Source organism: Schistocerca nitens, chromosome 5 (genome assembly GCF_023898315.1).
Source record: "Schistocerca nitens isolate TAMUIC-IGC-003100 chromosome 5, iqSchNite1.1, whole genome shotgun sequence".
Classification (NCBI taxonomy): Eukaryota; Metazoa; Arthropoda; class Insecta; order Orthoptera; family Acrididae; genus Schistocerca; species Schistocerca nitens.
The window spans coordinates 250836370-250842826 of record NC_064618.1 but is presented as its reverse complement, the minus strand read 5'-3'; the positions used below and the strand labels follow the sequence as shown (position 1 = coordinate 250842826).

Here is a 6457-nt window from a genome sequence, read left to right as displayed (position 1 = left end):
GCGTGAATATGGTTGAGGCGTGAATATGGTTGAAGCGTGAAGCTCATTGTTCATAATTTCCTCTTATACAGGTTTATTAAGACGCTTGTGAACCGGACAGAAGGTATGACAGTATGTCCTATGTGGCCCGCCCAGTTAGCCGTGTCGTCTAACGCACGGCTTTCCGGGCGGGAAGGCGTGCCGGTCCCCGGAGCGAATTCGCCCGGCGGATTAGTGTCGAGGTCCGGTGTGCCGGACAGCCTGTGGATGGTTTTTAAGGCGGTTTTTCATCTGCCTCGGCGAATATGGGTTGGTTCCCCTTATTCCGCCTCAGTTACACTATGTCGGCGATTGCTGCGCAAATCCTTTCTCCGCGTACGCGTACACCATCGTTATTCTACCACGCAAACATTGGGATTACAGTCGTCTGGTGTGAGACGTTCCCGAGGGGACCGAACCGCACAATAACCCTGGGTTTGGTTTGGGGCGGTGCTGGGGTGAATTGACTGCTGTAGCCTGTTGTGGGGTTGTGAACCGCTGAGGGCTACGGCGGGGACGAAGCCTCTCCGTCGTTTCTAGGTCCCCAGTTCAGTACAATACAATACAATGTCCTATGTGGCATAACATCGGGATGACAGTAATATCCTTTGATAATTTCAAGTTTTTCTTCAATAACAACTGAATAAGATAATAAGAGACTTGATAATTGATGCTTCTGTTCATCAGTGAGGTTCAAGGGTTCCTTCAATTTCTCGTTTACTTGATCTGGAAATGTTCACTGTGTTCATGGTAAACAAATTTCGGCGTTTATTATTTGTGACGATCAAGCTTATGCGGGCCACACGGCAGTACCTCTCGTACTCCTTCTTTCCGTATTAAGTCAAGCCCCACTAAAGAACCGTCGATTCAAAATTTAGCTTTCCCTCATGAGAAATCTATGCTTCCGTTCCTCTCTCTTATGCTACTAATGCCCAGAATACAATCCACGATCAACTTTTCAACAACCAGGAACGCACATGTAATTGCTGTATTTCCCAATTTCTACTTCAATTGTGTCTGCATCCTGACACATGTGGATATGGTTCTTAAGATTCCTATAATTCTACAGTGCGAACGGTCTTGCCGCAGTGGTAACACCGGTTCCCGTCAGATCACCGAAGTTAAGCGCTGTGGGCTGGGCTAGCACTTGGATGGGTGACCATCCGGTCTGCCGAGCGCTGTTGGCAAGCGGGGTGCACTCAGCCCTTGGAGGCAAACTGAGGAGCTACTTGATTGAGAAGTAGCGGCTCCGGTTTCGGAAACTGACATACGGCCGGGAGAACGCTGTGCTGACCACATGCCACTCCATAACCGCATCCGGTGACGCCAATGGCATGAGGATGACACGGCGGCCGGTCGGTTCGTTGGGCCTTCAAGGGCTGTTCGGGAGGAGTTTAGTTTTTTAATTCTACAGTTCTCCGCTGGCAAAATTATTAGTTTTGCTTTCCGCGATAGCTTCTGGAACAAAGCACTCAAAATCACATTAGCCGAAGCTCCCGGGTATAATGTTACAGTGACTGGAATTTCTTTGATTGTAGCAAGGATTTCCGACACGGTCACATCGATAAATATCCTCATACAATTCCTCCGATAATTCCTTTCCTTCATTATACCGTAGCATCTGAACTGCTGGTCACAGCACCTATTCGAATCCCTGACCGCGTCTCTGCGGCAAGAGTGGGTGACGATTAATTTTCTGGACGAGCGTCATTGCCACTATTTGCTTCGTTTATTAACTCGTAATTATTGGTGTCTGCATGTGTCAATCTCCTGGCATAGACTGCAGTTGATTCTGTTGTTGCTGTTGTGGAAAGTTATCGTCTCAAAACTGGCTAGTTAACGGTTGCTGTATATTAGATTGGAGTGGATTTTACCTCCGATCACCTCTAATGAATTTGTTTCTGGCCGGTCGGAAGCTGCTACCATTTTCATTTCCACGGTTGTTCTCCAGGTTATTGTTTGAATTACCATTTGGTACAATGCTTATATTTGCTTTACCCATTCGGTTGGTTCTTTGTGCATTACTACCGTTTTTACAAGGCCATTTCGTGTGTGATAGGCACCAGTGTTTCCATTATTATACCCATTATTTGATCCTGACGTGAACTTCAGGTCTTCTTAGATTAGGTCGATCGAATCTAACACACAGACAAAAAATCCTCCAAATTTTCGTCTGACACATTAACTAGCTGATTCCTCACACTGGCCGATAATCTAGCTTTTAATATGCTCAATATGTCCTGTGGTGGTAAAGGATCGTCCCAGTAACGATATTTATTAAGATATTTTTCGAAGTACTTTCTTAACGTCCCTTGCTTGAATGAGAACAGCTCAGGGTAAAATAGTTCTTGCCGCAACCATTGTTGAATTCCATGCGACCAGTATTTTGCTAAGAACGCCTGTTCAAATTCATCGTCAGCCCAACAAGATTCGCAAGAGTCGGTTGCCCATAGTGCACCTTCTCCTTGAATATAACCTAATACAAAGCTTATCTTCTATGCATCAGTCCTGTTCCATGGCAAAGATCCCCTGAAACTTCGCACGAACACTACGGTATTTACCGTCCTCTTATCGGGATTATATGACTGAAATTGGCGATACTTTAGCATTTTCTCTTCGATATTAGGTGTAGAATATATGAAGGACTTATTTCAATAGTGGTACAAGTCCATTTTTGTTCATTTTGAGATACAGAGTCCTAACTTAAATGAGCGCTGAAAAATCTGCAGTTGAGATACCAGAAATATTCAAGCATATGGCTTCTTGCTAGAGACGAACCTTTCTTTCTGTTTGGATCATTAATTTCAGGAGCATTATAGGCAGAAAAGTGGAGGTAATAGACTTGTACCACTATTGAAATAAGCCCTTCACATGTACTGACCCGTAGCGGCTTCTTGTGGCATGTATAAGTGATTACAAAATGGCGAATATACGTTTGGATTTCCGTAACTAGTTGCGTCGCCCAAAGTTTGCGGTCGTGGAGCTTGATATACCTTGCTACCACTCGAAACTCTTCTAGCTTTCCTTTGGTTATGTTAATAGATTCCCCGACTTGTTACTTCCATTTCACAAAGTCAGAACCTAGGGGCGTCTTAACCTCTTCTAATCATTTCTTAAGGAAATTTCCTTCTGGCAATTCATCCATGGATAAGGATGAGATAGCAGATTTTACACAATCTGTTATCGCCTGATTCAGCTGCTGTTCCTTCGCCTTTGCCCAGTTGTCGATCTCCTCCGAAAAGTAACTCTTATTTACCTCAAAATTTTCATTGATTTAATCTTCCTGTCCTGAGGAAATATTTTGCAGTGTTTTGCTGATGCTAGCAACCGTTTCTTCTACCTGATTCTGTCGATTCATAATTTCATTGACAGTATCACCTCTCTTTTAGATCTCTATCGGAAATTTGTCTTGTGCCTGTCGCAACTCTTGTAAGTCATTCAACAAGGCCTCTTGCTTTCTGATAAGATCAATTACCGTCTCTTGCATTTCGTTTTGATTTTGAACGTTCAGCAGAATTACGTCGACCTGTGTTTGCGTTTCAGACTGCGCTTGTGCTATCTGATCGACTTGAATTTTCATATCTTTTTGCTCTTGAGCTATGGTTGACTGCTCTTGTGTCATGGTTGACTGCGCTCGCAACATAAGAGACTTGTTATCAGATAGCAAACTAGGCTTCTGCACAATTAAGATGAGGGGATCAATCGCGGATGCTGAGGATCTAGCTAGATCCTGTGCCGCAGCTGTGGGATCGTCTATAGCGCTCGTTTCATTAGTTGACTGTATTTCGCTTTCTTGTTCCGCGCGAGTTAAAACCATGAAATACTGCCAACAATTTCGTAAATTCTACTTTTTAGAATAATGCACACAATAAATTTAATCACTATTTCACATGCAATTAAAATCTCGTAGCACTTCAGAAACTACCGCTACAGAAGTTTGTCTGCAGAATGATAGCGAAAATGGAAAACTACCCTTTACAGAGGACAGCAACGGAGTCCTTGCCACTTCTAGAAGAAGTGGCATGAAAGATAATTGGTTAGAGGTTCTGCCTTTATACAGGGTGTTACAAAAAGGTACGGCTAAACTTTCAGGAAACATTCCCCACACACAAATAAAGAAAAGATGGTATGTGGACATGTGTCCGGAAACGCTTAATTTCCATGTTAGAGCTCATTTTAGTTTCGTCCACCTACGCTCAATGGAGCACGTTATCATGATTTCATACGGGATACTCTACCTGTGCTGCTAGAACATGTGCCTTTACAAGTACGAAACAACATGTGGTTCATGCGCGATGGAGCTCCTGCACAAGTGTTCGTACGCTTCTAAACAACAGATTCGGTGACCGATGGATTCGTAGAGGCGGACCAATTCCATGGCCTCCACGCTCTCCAGACCTCAACCCTCTTGACTTTCATTTATGGGGGCATTTGAAATCTCTTGTCTACACAACCCCGGTACCAAATGTAGAGACTCTTCGTGCTCGTATTGTGGACGGCTGTGATATAATACGCCAGTCTCCAGGGCTGCATCAGCGCATCAGGAATTCCATGCGACGGAGGGTGGATGCATGTATCCTCGCTAACGGAGGACATTTTGAACATTTCCTGTAACAAAGTCTTTGAAGTCACGCTGGTACGTTCTGTTGCTGTGTGCTTCCATTCAATGATTAATGTGATTTGAAGAGAAGTAATAAAATGAGCTCTAACATGGAAAGTAAGCGTTTCCGGACAGATGTCCACATAACATATTTGCTTTCTTTGTGTGTGAGGAATGTTTCTTGAAAGTTTGGCCGTACCTTTTTGTAACACCCTGTATATGGTCTTCCTTCGAGTTTCTGGTCTGAAATTCGCATGTGACGGACCTTCGTAGTCTGCACCAAATGTCGTAGCAGCAGTACTCGTTCCGTTGTGGCATGAAACAGATACACACAAATATTATACACAGAGTCCTGGCCTAAGCAAACGCCAACTTAACTTCCCTCCCCCTCTGAAATTGAAGTTAAATAGTTATGACTGAATAACATGTAGTTACTTGAATGGAAGCTTTTGGATGGGAGAAGTCGCTTCCTCAATATTTTTACACAGTTATCTTCCACACTTCCAGGTACAAAATTAATTATTCGTTGAATTCTTAAACGCATAAAACAAAATGAATAGAAGTTATGGTTCATAATCATACTCTGCTTGACGCTTGTTGTCTTGAATAAAATCTCTGTGGACCTGCAGAATTCCGGTGATTGTCGACTCTGAAAATTCTTAAAATAATCAGAGGCACAATTGTACGCCCAGGGGATGCCATCTTGGGTGGTATGACGTGCTCATTCTGCAGCATGATAATCAGCGTCCAAATCGTGTATCAATTTCGATAACGTCCAGAATTTAATCTCTTAAAATAGAGCATGTAAGATCGTCATGCAGGCTCTACTAATTTCCCAGGACACAACGTTCCCTACGAGTTAGGACACACCAAATAATTTTCCGAGACACGACAAGGGGGAAGTTAAAGTAAACAAAAAATTGAACATACCATTCCCATTCACGAAATTATATTTTTCCATAAACTATTTTCCTAGTTACATTACAGTATACATCATCCTCTTGTGTGAGATGAAATGTTATTACAATTAATGGAATTGTATTCCATATTCAAGATGACAGCTTACAATAATGTTGCTAATTACAATTCCACTGCGAACCTAATCTCCGCAATTCTCAGTCAGAAATATTATTATTATTATTATTATTATTATTATTTGCATTTATTTTACCTGGCAAGATTAGGGCCTTCAGGCCCTCTCTTACACCTAACCAGGCATACTCAGATTCAACAAATTTCAGTTTCTACAGGACATTAAGGAGATATAACATGTTATACAGTATTAATGTTCAAGGAAAAAAATGAGATTATAAAAGTAGTACAATGATAATTATAAGAATCAAAAAATAATTATAACAATCAAGAATAATAATAATAATAATAATAATAGTAATGACTATGTATAAGAAAGTAATTTTTCTTTTATGAATGTCAGTCCTATTGCTAGTTGGGAATTTTCTCGTTATATATTCTTGTAGCTTGTGAGTTATTCTCATCAAGCAGAGACATAAGACGATAGAATGGGGTGAAAGAGATATAGAAGAGGTAGATAGGTTAGAGGAAGAGAAATAGAATGGTAAAATTCGAAGCTATGATGGAGAGGAGAAAGAAAGAGATGAGACGGGCACAATAATGGTGGCTATACCGTCCCTAATATGTAAGTCTTGAGTTCCCTCTTGAATGTTGAGTGGTTCTGGATAAGACGCAGATCACAGGGGAGCGCGTTCCATAGTCGTATGGCTGATGTGGAGAATGACACGGAGCAAGATTTTGTGTTATGTAAAGATACAGCCAAGATGCTAGACGTATCCGATCTGGTATTGCGGTTGTGGAATGATG

General features: G+C 42.0%; 1 pseudogene; it reads left to right on the top strand.

The window, feature by feature from the left end:
• The first annotated feature begins 1088 nt into the window (after positions 1 to 1088).
• On the top strand, positions 1089 to 1205 carry LOC126261454 (5S ribosomal RNA; annotated as a pseudogene).
• The last annotated feature ends 5252 nt before the right edge of the window (positions 1206 to 6457 follow it).